Source organism: Pteropus alecto, unplaced genomic scaffold, assembly GCF_000325575.1.
Source record: "Pteropus alecto unplaced genomic scaffold, ASM32557v1 scaffold98, whole genome shotgun sequence".
NCBI classification, from domain to species: Eukaryota; Metazoa; Chordata; class Mammalia; order Chiroptera; family Pteropodidae; genus Pteropus; species Pteropus alecto.
The window spans coordinates 22,626,408-22,638,911 of NW_006443570.1; the positions used below are offsets into that span (position 1 = coordinate 22,626,408).

At 36.3% G+C, this 12,504-nt stretch overlaps 1 protein-coding gene and 1 pseudogene across 5 annotated transcripts in view; one reads left to right on the plus strand and one right to left on the minus strand.

Moving 5' to 3' along the window:
- SMG6 (SMG6, nonsense mediated mRNA decay factor) overlaps window positions 1-12,504 on the minus strand; it is a 192,321-nt gene that overhangs the window by 69,203 nt on the left and 110,614 nt on the right. The gene's annotated exons all lie outside the window — the stretch shown is intronic.
- Window positions 8,081-8,199, plus strand: LOC112473229 (annotated as a pseudogene).

A 12,504-nucleotide genomic window follows, 5' to 3' on the forward strand; every position in this document is an offset into this window, starting at 1 on the left:
GAAAGCCCTAAAGATTCCACAAGAAACAATAAGCAAATACAGTAAAGTTTCTGGATACAAAATCAATGTTCAAAAAACCATAGTGTTTCTATACTCTAACAACAAAGTGTCAGAAAAAGAAGTGGAAAAAATAATTCCTTTCGCAATTACAACAAAAAGAATGAAATACCTAGGAATAAATTTAACGAAACATGTGAAGGACCTATGTAATGAAAACTACAAGACCTTATTAAAAGAAATTGAAGATAGAAAGAAATGGAAAGATATTCCATGTTTTTGGATTGGAAAAATCAACATAGTTAAAATGACCATATTACCTAAAGCATTATACAGATTTAATGCAATCCCCATCAAAATCTCATCAGCATTTTTTAAAGAAATAGGACAAAAATGTCATCAGATTTGTATGGAAGCACAAAAGACCCCGAATTGCCTAAGCCGTCCTGAGAAAAAAGAATGAGGTTGGAGGCATCACGCTGCCTTACTTCAAATTATACTACAAAGCGACAGTAGTCAAAATGGCAGCAAAACAGACACATGGACCAGTGGGACAGAATAAAATTATAAAATTATATAGTTGTATTAACCAATGTTATCCCAATAAACTTAATTAAAAAAATGTTATGGTAAGTAAAATAAAGCAGTCACAACAAGACAAATATTGCATGATTCCACTTATATGAGGTTTACAGAGTAGTCAAATTCAGAGACAGAAAAGAAAATGGTAGTTGCCAGAGGCTGTGGGAAAGGGAGGAAATAGGAAGTTAGTGTTTTATGGGTACAGAGTTTCAGTTGGAACAGATGAAAAAGTACTGTACATGAATGGTGGTGGTGATTTCAAAACAATGTGAATATATTTAATGCCACAAAACTGTACACTTAAAAATTATAAAATTTATATTTACATGTACTTTAATAATTGCAAATTTAAAATATAGAATGAAACTGTTTTAAAGAGAGGAAAACCACCCTTCTTCTTCATCCTCTTGAAATGTCTGGTATAGGCCTTTTCCAGCTTCTTGTATTGATAACATAAGGAAGAACTGATTAAAAATATCAGTGAATCAGGGATAGGGAATGTGGTCAGCAGTAATGTAAGGACTATGTGTAGAGCCAGAGGGAAGATAATCAGGAGAATTGTTTCACAAACTATATAAATGTCTAATCAAAGTACTGTACACTTGAAACTAATAATAATAAAAAATTCCAAAAACCAAAACATACTATCAGTGAACCAATGGCTGCACTGTGACCCTGGCACTTTTGGAGCAAAAAGCAACCTATAAGTTATTCCTTGACTTCATGGTCTGATTCTCAAGGCCAAAAATTATCCTCATCTCTGTCTGTGTGAGATTCTGAGTTAAAGTAAGGAACAACAAAGCACTCCTTCAGCTGTCTGCTTATGGGTTGGGCCCTTCAGGAAAAAGAGTTGACTCTTAGTTCTAGAAGGCTAAAACTTGCCTTATATCAAAATGTAAGCCAGTGGAAAAGGACCAATTCCAACATTTAAGTTCTATGTCCACAGGACTTTAATGTTCCCACAGGGAGGATTCTGCTCATGTTTTGTAATCCTGAAAGGTAGAACTGCCTGTTCTTTAGTGTTCAGTTTAGCCTGAGGGCTAGAAAGAATACAAGTTGGATTCTGGGAAGAATGTCTTCTTGGGCCAACTACATCCACACTCTTGAGCATCAAGGGCCTAATATCAATGCATTGGACATATGATGTTAGTATCCTTCTTCTGTATTCATCAGGATCCCTCAAAGAACAAACACAGTTATGTCCCCACCTACTCAGAGGTAGCTAATTACTCATAAGGTTTTGTTTTCTTGATTCTTAGATGCTATGGAAGTGATCAAACCTAACTCTGATGGCCATCCTGAGATGTTCTTTATGCTGTACTTGCTGTTCCCAGAGTTAGAAGGCAAATCACTATAGAGCTCTGCCTATATGAAGTGTAACTCTAAAGTTATAAGACATATTTTAAAAAATCACAGATGAGTATCAGAGTAATTAGAGTACCTGGTAATCACATCTTATACCGAGGCTGTGAAATAATCTTTCCCTCAACTCTTAAGCCCAGATCTAACTTGAGTGTGGAGGAGGATTTTTTTTTTTTAAATATCCATAACCCAGCTGTGACACTTCCTTCCACCTTTACCTGTACATCTGTTTCCTACAGTGTTGCTGCCTCAAGTGAGATGCGTGAGGCTTCTGTAGATGCTGGGGAACAAGATGGAACAAAAATGCTTCACACCTGGCTCCCAAATTACAGGAACGCTGGACTGGGGCCAACATAAGCTGGCACAGCACCAGCTGAAATGGACATCAATTAAGGAGCCTGTCATCTTTCAAGACTTCAGGGTCTTTTTTCACTCCACCATCCGCACTGCTCCACAAGCCAGCCGCGGCACCACTGGTAGAGTTTTCCAGATGGGATCATTTCCCTTAGATTCCACACTTGCAGATTTATTGCAGAACTTGTTCTTAACCCCTCCCTTTGTTTTTAAAGCCTGAACTATTATTTTACATTACATTTTTATCTTTAATTGCATTTATTTGTCCTTAGTATAGTGAGAAATTTGTACCTATATGAGCAGAAAGAGAAAAATTTTAAGCTTGCCTAAAAGATGCTCAGTTTACAAAAAGGCATTAAAATAATTGACATTAGTAAAGGGTCAGAAATTCTTCTCTGTACACATCACTCCTACTAGGGTCAGAAGCCAGAGAGCCTTGACCAGAGTGCATTATCCTGGAGAAATGGACAGACCTCTAGGACTAAAGCAGGCCTCCTCCGACCATCACATGCAGTGTTAGTGATCTATGGTATGTGCTGAAAGAAAAGAAACTCTGCTAGTGTCTAGCCAGTGGCAAATACTGTTTAAGAAAAACACGTTAAGAGTGTTAGAAATTAAAAAGTGACAAGAAAGCACATACTACCTTTTCTTGACTTTTGTCCAATGGGGCAGGACATATTTTCTCCCCTGTACCTAAGTGGGCTGCCCTGTGGAAAGAATTCCATGCAACATGAAAGAGTCCCATGATAAATAAATATCCACGTTTAATGTATGTTCTGAGAATTGAATTCCATTGCCTCAGGGGGCTGCCTGTTGCTGCCAATTTGCTTCTCATGGCAGAACTCTGTGGCAGAGCCCTGACTAGGTTTTGCCGATGCTTGTTTGGAAAAGAGTCCAGCTGGAGATGAAAGAAGCTCTTCGAAGTGGGTGACAAGTGGGGGAAGGGGCTACCACTTTAGGGCTTGGGAATGATTACTTATCAAAATGACTTAAGTCTGGAATATACTTGGGGCAAGAAGCTAGACTGCCCTCTTGGGTATTCCACTAGAGTTTGCAGTGCTGGAGAGGCCTCAATGAGTTTGGAGTGATGGCAGAAACTAAAGAACCCACTTGAAGGTAACAGCCCAGAATCCATATCATAGGTGGGAACAGGAGAAAACGAGAAATTTAAAAAAGCTTCAGACATCTGTCTGCACAACTCAATCTTGGCCTACCTCTTCCCCACTCTTTTATTTTAAATAAACAGCTTCAAAAGGGGTGGTTCTCACATCTTTCTGCTGACTAAGTTCTCCTTTTCCTTACTTTCCTCTACCAAGAGAGCCTGAAATCTCTAGTTCTCGGCATTTAATCAGTCAAAACTTAGTCTCTGAAGTAAAAAGATACGCCACAGATAGAGAGAAAATATTTACAATACATATTTATCTGACAAAGCACTTGCATCTAGAATATATAAAGATCTCTCAAAATTCAGTAAGGAACCAAAACAATCCAATTTAAAATTAGGCAAAAGATCTGAAGACACTTTGCCAAAGATACACAATGGCAAATAAACACATGAAAAGATGCTCCAATACTATCAGGTAGCTATTAGAGAAATGCAAATTAAAACTGTAGAGAGATACCTATCAGGATGACTTAAAAACAAAAAACAAAAAACAAAACCAAAAAAAAAAAACTGCACTACCAAATGTTGGCAAGGATGTGGAAGAACTGAAAGTCTCATACATTGCTGCTGGGAATACAAAATGGTACAGCCACTTTGGAAAACAGTTTGGCAGTTTCTAACAAAGTTAAACATATACTTACCAAATGACCCATACATTCATTCCTAGGTATTTACACAAGAGATGTGAAAACTTAAGTTCACATGAAAACCTATATGGGAATATCTACAGTAGTTTTACCCATAATCACCCAAAACTGCAAACAACCCAAATATTCATCAACTTGTGAATGCATAAACAAATTGTAGTATATCCATACAATGGAATACTACTCTGCAACAAAAATGAATGACTGATAACAGGCAACAACATGGATGATTCTTGAATGTATTATGCTATGTGAATGAAGCCAGACTTAAAAAGCTAATTACTATGTGGTTTTATTTATGTGACATCCTGGAAAAGGCGAAGTCATAGGGGTAGAAAACAGATCAGAAGTTGCCAGGGACTGGAGTGGGAAGAGGGGTCGGTTGAATGAGTTTTTTTGGGTGAGAGAAATGCTCTATATCTTAATCGTGGTGATGGCTACATGACTTGAGTGTTTGTCAAAACCGTATAACAAAGAGTAGATTTTAATGTAGGTAAATAAACAAAAAAATAAATCTTAGTATCTGGGGAAGGGGATGAACTGGAGGAACATCACTCCATTCTGTGATTGTGGACACCTGGAACGTGTACAGCGAGAGTATGACAGGGTTGACACAGCATACTTTCTTCCTGAAACTGTAAGCAACATGAAAACTGACCCAAATTTCTGCTGGAATAAAAGGAACGTTATACCTTTTGTCTCCCAAACTTTTCATTATTAAAGAGAAAATATACCCTTCTTCACATAGATAACAAAATACCAAGTCCCAGCCTGGTTTTCTTCCTCCCCTTTCATTTCCTGTTTCATCTGGGCAGAGGTCTCTGTTTCTACAAAGGGCAAAGTGTACTCAAGTTTAAAAATCACAGGGAAATCAGAGGCCTAGGCTAACCGGAGTCCTCTTGACCTGAATAGGTTAATGTGCACAGAACCTAATAAAAATAAATCTAGAAACATGTTTTTAAAAATAATAAACACCTGCCGACCTCTAATTAAAAGTATTCTCCATCAAATTTCTGTCATATTGTCAGTGAGTGAGGTTAAAAAACATAAAGTTTCTTGTAATAATAAAGTTTCTTTTAATATTATTATCTAATAATGAAATGACGAGGATGGGCACTCCAAAGTTATAATATTTTGAAAGAAAAGTAATACCTCTTATAATGAGGTCACAGGACCAGAGAGAGCAAGAAAGTTGAGTGGATAAAGATGTGTGTTACAGCAGTACCTGGAGAGCTGTGAAAGCAATTAACTTCAAAAAGAGAATATATTACCCACTCTCATTTTAGTAGCTTATCTTCATACTTCTGCTTCACAGCTTAATACTTTTAGAACTTCTTTGGTGCTTCAAGTGAGAGTAAGGAAATGGTACTTGGAAACTATAACTAAGCTAGAAACTCAGCTCCCACCTTCGAAGAGCAAAAGCATGTAAGCATATGCACACATACAAATGCAGAGAAAGGGCTTTTTCATTTAAATGGAGGAAGCTGCCATGTCTACCTCTATAAGCAAAAATATTAATCATCCACCGTCTGGTTTTAATCCACACGCTCCTGATCCTGCATCTGAATGTATTGTTATCAGGGGAAGGAGCATTTCTGCTCAATCTTATTCACCAGCCAAAAACCTGAAAATGTGAAAACCACATTGGTGAAGTGCCTTCTTGGGGACCCAGAAAACTTTTAGCTGCTGCTTTTTTATTGTTTTCTTTCTTTCGTTCTTTTTTTTTTTTTTTAAAAATGATGAACAAATGTGAATTTCAGAGGGTCTGGAGGGGAAAAAAAAGAAATAGCTCAAGTTACAGGTCCCTCATATCTTGGAGTGACATTATCCTCAGGGAAATTAGCACTTTCTCTTCTGCAATTCTCAAAGGGGATCCAGCCACATAACCTGATTGACATCAGCCTGTCAGGGACAAGCCTGGGCACCCAGGTGCATCCCTTAGGAGCATTTACAAATGAAATGGCAAGCCCAAACAGCAAGCCTTTGCCCCTGGTCTCCATTCTTCTGTTTTGTGCTTTGCTTGCAGTAAAAGTAGGGACTAAAAAAGTGTCTGTATGTGTCTAAGCATGCTTCTCCTACTGTCTGTGCTGGAGACCCTTCCCTCTACTAACGCTCACCCAGAAAGGGTCTCCAAACCAGTATGTGAGCTTGAGTGCCTTCAAAGCCATTAGTCACCACTCCAAACTGCGAATGGGGCCACCCATGACACAAAAACTCTGGCAAGATTAGGGAATAGCAACAGCAGAAGAAACCACAATACGCTTGAGACTCCCAGGAGAACAATGACTAGTGCTGGTAGGGAACAGACTGACAGAGCAGACAGACTGTAACCAGGCCTCGCTCTGTTTTTGATGCAACACAAATGTTTTCCATTAGAAGTTCCCTGCCCCACAAACTCTCATATAGGCGGCTATGAAATCCACATACTTAACTTCTGCTTTTTGGCACACTGACCCAACTACCTCTCCTATTCCTCTGGAACAGAGCAAAGTTGAGAGTGCAGAGATTCCGTACCCCAGCACAAAGGTAAAGGGAAGAGAATTAGAAGCATGCTTACTAGGTACCATCTAATATGAGTGTGACAGAGCAGGCTAAAGGCAAGGGAGAAAACAAGGACTCGTCTTTTGCCGAGAGAAACAAGGACTGTATAGCTCTCCTCTAACTGGTTTGCTCCTATGCTTTCAGCTTAAAGTTTGGCTTTACCTCAGCAGCTGATCTTCATCAGGAGGTGTCAGTCACTATTAAAAGTAAAACAGGCAAAAACCTCAGAAAACTCATGACAAAGTCTGCAAAATTCTAGTACTGTACTAAGAAATCAGGGAATGCTGGCTGATCAGTAACCCATATTTCAAACACTTAGAACCAGCTGAGTATTACAGTTATGAAAAGAAGCTGAACTGGAAATCCTTAAACCATCAGCAACCATCCTCCTACCATCTGTAGAACCTGGCCCAGGTTCATTTCTAATCACAGTCACAGAGGTGGGGACATGTGGCTGTCTAGCTAATTAATCTCTTCCCTTAAAAAAAAAAAAAGGAAACCACGAATAAGAATTCCAGGGAATAATGAAAAAAATAAAATAATAAAGAATGAATACTGAAAAGAAGAGAAAAAGTGAATTTCTAAAATGGCATGTAAGAAATAAAAGGAAATCCCCTATCCAGGCAGCTCTGGAGTTCCCTAATTGCACAAGAGCAAAGGACACCCCCCAATGTGTATGCCTTGTTAAGCAATTGCTCAACCTACACTCATTGTGCAATTCCAACCTTCCAAAGCTTTTTGCTGCACATATGCAAACCATGTTTTCCACTGCACTCTAGAATTAAGAACAGTTTCTCATTTTTCTCTTCTTCACTTTAGAGGGGGCTGTGTGCATGAGGAAAAAAAACCCCTATTGCTAGATAAGCATTCACTACAAATGAGGTTTTCCATTATTTCATCTGGTTATTTCAGAGTTTACTAGTAGTTAAGCAACATTTGGATTTACTCTTAGGCAGCTAAAGATTAGCTTTTTCCTGTTACTGACAATAATGGTATCACAAAAACTTGTCCACAAAAATATCAAACCTTCAAAAAGCTTTGTTCCAAAGGACTGCAATTTTGGAATATTTGGAGCACTTAAAAGTGGCAGTCTCTACTTTACAACCAAAATTCTGATGGGAGCCTGGGTAAATCACAGTGTATCTTGTTAATCATAAACCTTTCTTTTTAGAGAAATCAAGTTAAACAATCAGCAAGAAGGTGTGTACAAAGATGAGGAAAGCATGACAAGAAAACCCAGAGGTCCTATAGGAAAAGACAGATTTGAGTCTACAAAAATTTTAAATTGTACACTGTAAGAAATATAAACAAGATTATAAAACAAGCTACAAACCAGGAGAAAATATTTGCAACATTTAAAATATCTCTACAGTGTATAAAGAATGCTCATGTTAACAATAAAAATAAATAACTATAAAAATGGGCAAGGCCAACCTACAGCCATGCCACCCTTAACAAGCCCGATCCCGTCTGATCTCGGAAGCTAAGCAGGGTCGGGCCTGGTTAGTACTTGGATTGGAGACCACCTAGAAAGACCAGGTGCTGTGGGCGTAAAACATAAAAAATAAGGGATTGTAAGCTGACAAGGTCCTTGCAATCTGTGAGGTAAACCAAGGGTTGCCTCACCTTAAAAAACAAACAAACAAACAAACAAACAAACAAACAGAGCAAGGCAATAAATATGCAAGTCAGAGAGGAAGTAATATAAACAGACAATATACAGAAAGATCCTTTACTTTACTAGTTAAAAAAAATGCAAAAATGAGATATTTTTTAACTCATAAAATTAGCATAAATTGAAAATATTGATAATAATATACAGTACTGATAAGAGATAAAGAACAAGACACTCATATACTGTTAATGGGAATATAAAATGGTATGATCATTTTGGAGGGCAATTTGGAACGATCTGTCAAAATAGTAAACATGTATCTCATGTTTACTATTCCACTTGCAGAAATCTATTTTACAGAAACAGTAAGTTTTCTTACTGTTTAAGTACTTGTAGGAACAAAGAAATTCATTTCAGCACTGTCATAACAAAAATTGGACATAACTAAACATCACCTAAAAGACAGTTGAATAAATTATATCTACATAATGGAATATGATGTAACTTGAAAAAAAGAATGGCGTAGATTTATATGTAATGATTTAGAAACAGTTCTAAGGTATACCAAACAAAAAAAGTAATGTATATATAGCATGTATTTTATTAGAAAAATTAATACTCTGTGTATGTATGTCTGCAAGAAGTTTACCAAACTGTTAACAGCAATCATCTTTAGAAGGGAGGGACTTATATTCTTATTTTCTACAGTTCTGTATTATTTTAATATTATTGCAGAGAGCATGAATTACTTTTGTAATTAAAAAGTCCACCTTCTGTTTCTGACCACTATGGAGTAACTGGTACTAGACTAATCCTCCCACAATAAACAGCTACAAAATAGATGAGGCGACTATTTTTAAGCAGTGGACAATAAGTAGTGCAAGAACTGTGATCCCTGACAGACCAGAAACTCATGAAATAAGCCTGTGATCATGCAGTCCTCTGCTTGGGAATAAATTTCCAACCATGACATAAAAAGATGAATCTCAAGAAAATTATGGTGGTCCTGCTGAGCTAAGGATGCAGAGAACAGAATGTGAGGCAGCTGAAAGGGCTGAAATCTGCCAGTAAGGAAACAGACAGAAGAAGTTGTACAAAGAAAAGGCATGAATACATGTGAGAATCCTCAGTGAATAAGAGGGTGAAGACCACCACAGGCTTACCAGACAGTACTGGCTATAGGGTTGAGAGTGGAACACAGAGACATCAGAGGTCCAGCAGTGCTGGGCGAAGAATGATGCCTAAGGATTCGGGGCAGTGGAGTTCCAACACTGCCAATGAAGAGATTTTAACACCTCTGAGTAAAAATCTGAGATTTCAGAGAGGCCACACCTTAGAGTAAGACCTAATCTAAATAGATCTAATAGACCCTAAAACCTAGCCTAAACCAAAATCTATAGGGGAAACAGGGCTTGAAGGTTAACTATCACCAAGTTACTGGGGCTTGGGAAGCATTCTACACAGCTACACTAATAGTGTGTAAAAACCAAGCCTACATAAGTTCAAGATGATCAAGCAGTAATTTAACTGCCTGTTAAAATAAAAAATACTCTCTAAAGGAAGGTAAAAAGCTCTATAATCTCTGTAACAAATTATCCACAATGTACAGTGATTTTAAACGAAAATCAGTAGTCACAAAGAAACAGGAAAATGTAATCCATATTAGTAGAAATCAAATGTGAGATGGCCCAGATATTGGAACTGGCAGGCAGAGACTTTAAAGCAACTATTATAAATATGTCCAAAATATTAACGGGAAAGATGTTGGAAGAAGTAAAGGAAAATATGATCTGAATGAGCAAACAAACAGGAAATGTCAACAGAGAAAAGAAAATTGTAAAAAAGAACTAAGAAGAAATCCTCAAACTGAAAGGCAAAAGAAAAAAAAAGTTTAAAAGTATATTGGAAATGGCAGAAGAGCCAGTGAATTTGAAGAAAGATCAACAGAAACTAAGTAATTTGAAGACTAGAGAGAAAAAACACATGATAAATGGAGCCTCAGAAATCTATGGGACTACATCAAAATATCTAACATACACATAATTGAAATTCCAGAAGAAGAGAAGGTAACTGGGGCAGAAAAAAAATAAAGTCTGAAAGATACCCCAAATTTAATGAAAAACACCAACTTACAGATCCAAGAGAATCAGTGAACAACAAGCAGGATAAATAAATGTAAAAAGAACTACATCTTTGAATATTCCAATCAAACTTTTGAAAAACCAAAGATAAAGAAGATATTCGGAGCAGGCCCAACGAAATGACACATTATCTAGAGATACATAAGAATGATTTCTCATGAGAAAACAGTGGGTCCCAGATAATATTAGAACCACATCTTGAAGATGCTGAAGGAAAAAAACTTCAATCCAGAATTCTGTATCTAGTAAAGAAAAAATCCTTTAAAATCAAAGATAAAAAGAAATACAGACATTTTTAGATAAACGAAGGCTATGGAAATTTGTCACCAGCCAATTTGCTTATTATGTCCTATAGGTTTAAAAGAAATGATACCAGATGGAAACTTGGACCTACTGAAAAGAATGAAGAGCACCGGTAAATAAACAAATATAAAAGTATGTGTTTTCTTTTGTTTGTAATTTAAACTGTTTGAGTAGAGACAATAATATGGCATAGTAGGGTTTATAACATATAAGAAGTAAAAGGTAAGACAACTGCACAATACAAGCGGGAATAGGTAAATGGAATTATGTTTGAAGGTTATTACATTTGTAAAGTGTGAAGAAGGAAATAGGAAGCATAAGATACAATACTGACCCTAAATAAATTCTGAAAAGTTAAGTACGTAAATTGTCAGCCCTAGAAAAACCACTAGAAAAAAAATTGTAAGAGTACAGTTAAGAAGACAAAAACAAAGATTTCTTAAGATAGAAAAGGTTATACCTGAAACTTACTGGATTTTGTTAACCAATGTCACCATAATAAAAATTAATTAAAAAAAAAAAAAGATAGAAAAGGAACTAATCATAAAGGAAAATTTTGAAAAACTGGATTTCTTCATATACTGTGAGAGAAAATATTCACAGGACATATACTTGACAAGGATTTGTGTCCAGAATATATAAAGAACTTTTACAACTTAGTAAGAAAACACCAATATCCAAATTTTTAAAAAATAGGCAACAGATCTGGACACTTCCCAAATGTGACACATGAAATGATATATGAATTGCTAATAAACACATGAAAGGATGCTCAACATTAATTAGGGAAATACAAATCAAAACTGAGATACCATTTCACGCTTACTAGAATGGCTAAAATTAGAAAGACTAGAAATACTAACTGTTGGTAAGGACATGAAATAACTGGAACTCTCACACTTTGCTAGTGGAAGTATAATATGGTGCAATCACTTTGGAAAATAGTTTGGTAGTTTCTTTATAGTTAGATATATATTCATCATATGACTGAGCAATTCCACTGACCCCACAGAAATGAAAACATATATCCACAAAAAGATTTGTACATTAATATACACAGCATCCTTATTCATAATAGCCAAAAAATAAAAACAACCAAATACCCATCCATCATTAAGTGAATAGATAAATAGACCGATATATATTCATGCATAAAGATGAGGACTACTACTCAACAATAAAAGGGAACGAACTACTGGAAAAACACAACATGGATGAATCTCATAGACATTATGCTGAGGGAGAGAACAAAGACATAAATGTACACACTGTATGATTCCATTTATATGAAATTCTAGGACAGGAAAAACTAATCTATAATGAAATCAATTAGATCAGTGGTTTCCTGGGACGGAGATGGGACTGGAGAGATTAACTGCAAAGGGGTACTCAGGAACATTTTGGGGAGATGGAAGTTTTCTGTATCTTGACTGGAGTGGTCTTTACATAGGTATATACATAAATCAATACATTCAAATGTATGATTTCATTGTATGTACACTATATATTAATGAGTTGATTAATAGATATAAACTATAAACAAAGATTAATCTTTCAGATGTATAAAGTTATAAAGTAAAAATATATATTCTTTTACACATATGAGGGATTATATTAGTAAAGAAAATTTTAAAAGGTGGGACAGGAAGTACTGAGGCAGAAGTTTTTATATCAATAGTTAAGTCTTTTCTCTAAAAACTGTACCTCTTCTTCTTACCAATTTCAATTTTATTTTTCATTACGGCCCATATTTATTAAGTCTTGAGCCAAAGACTGTATGCATGTAGATAGGTAGGC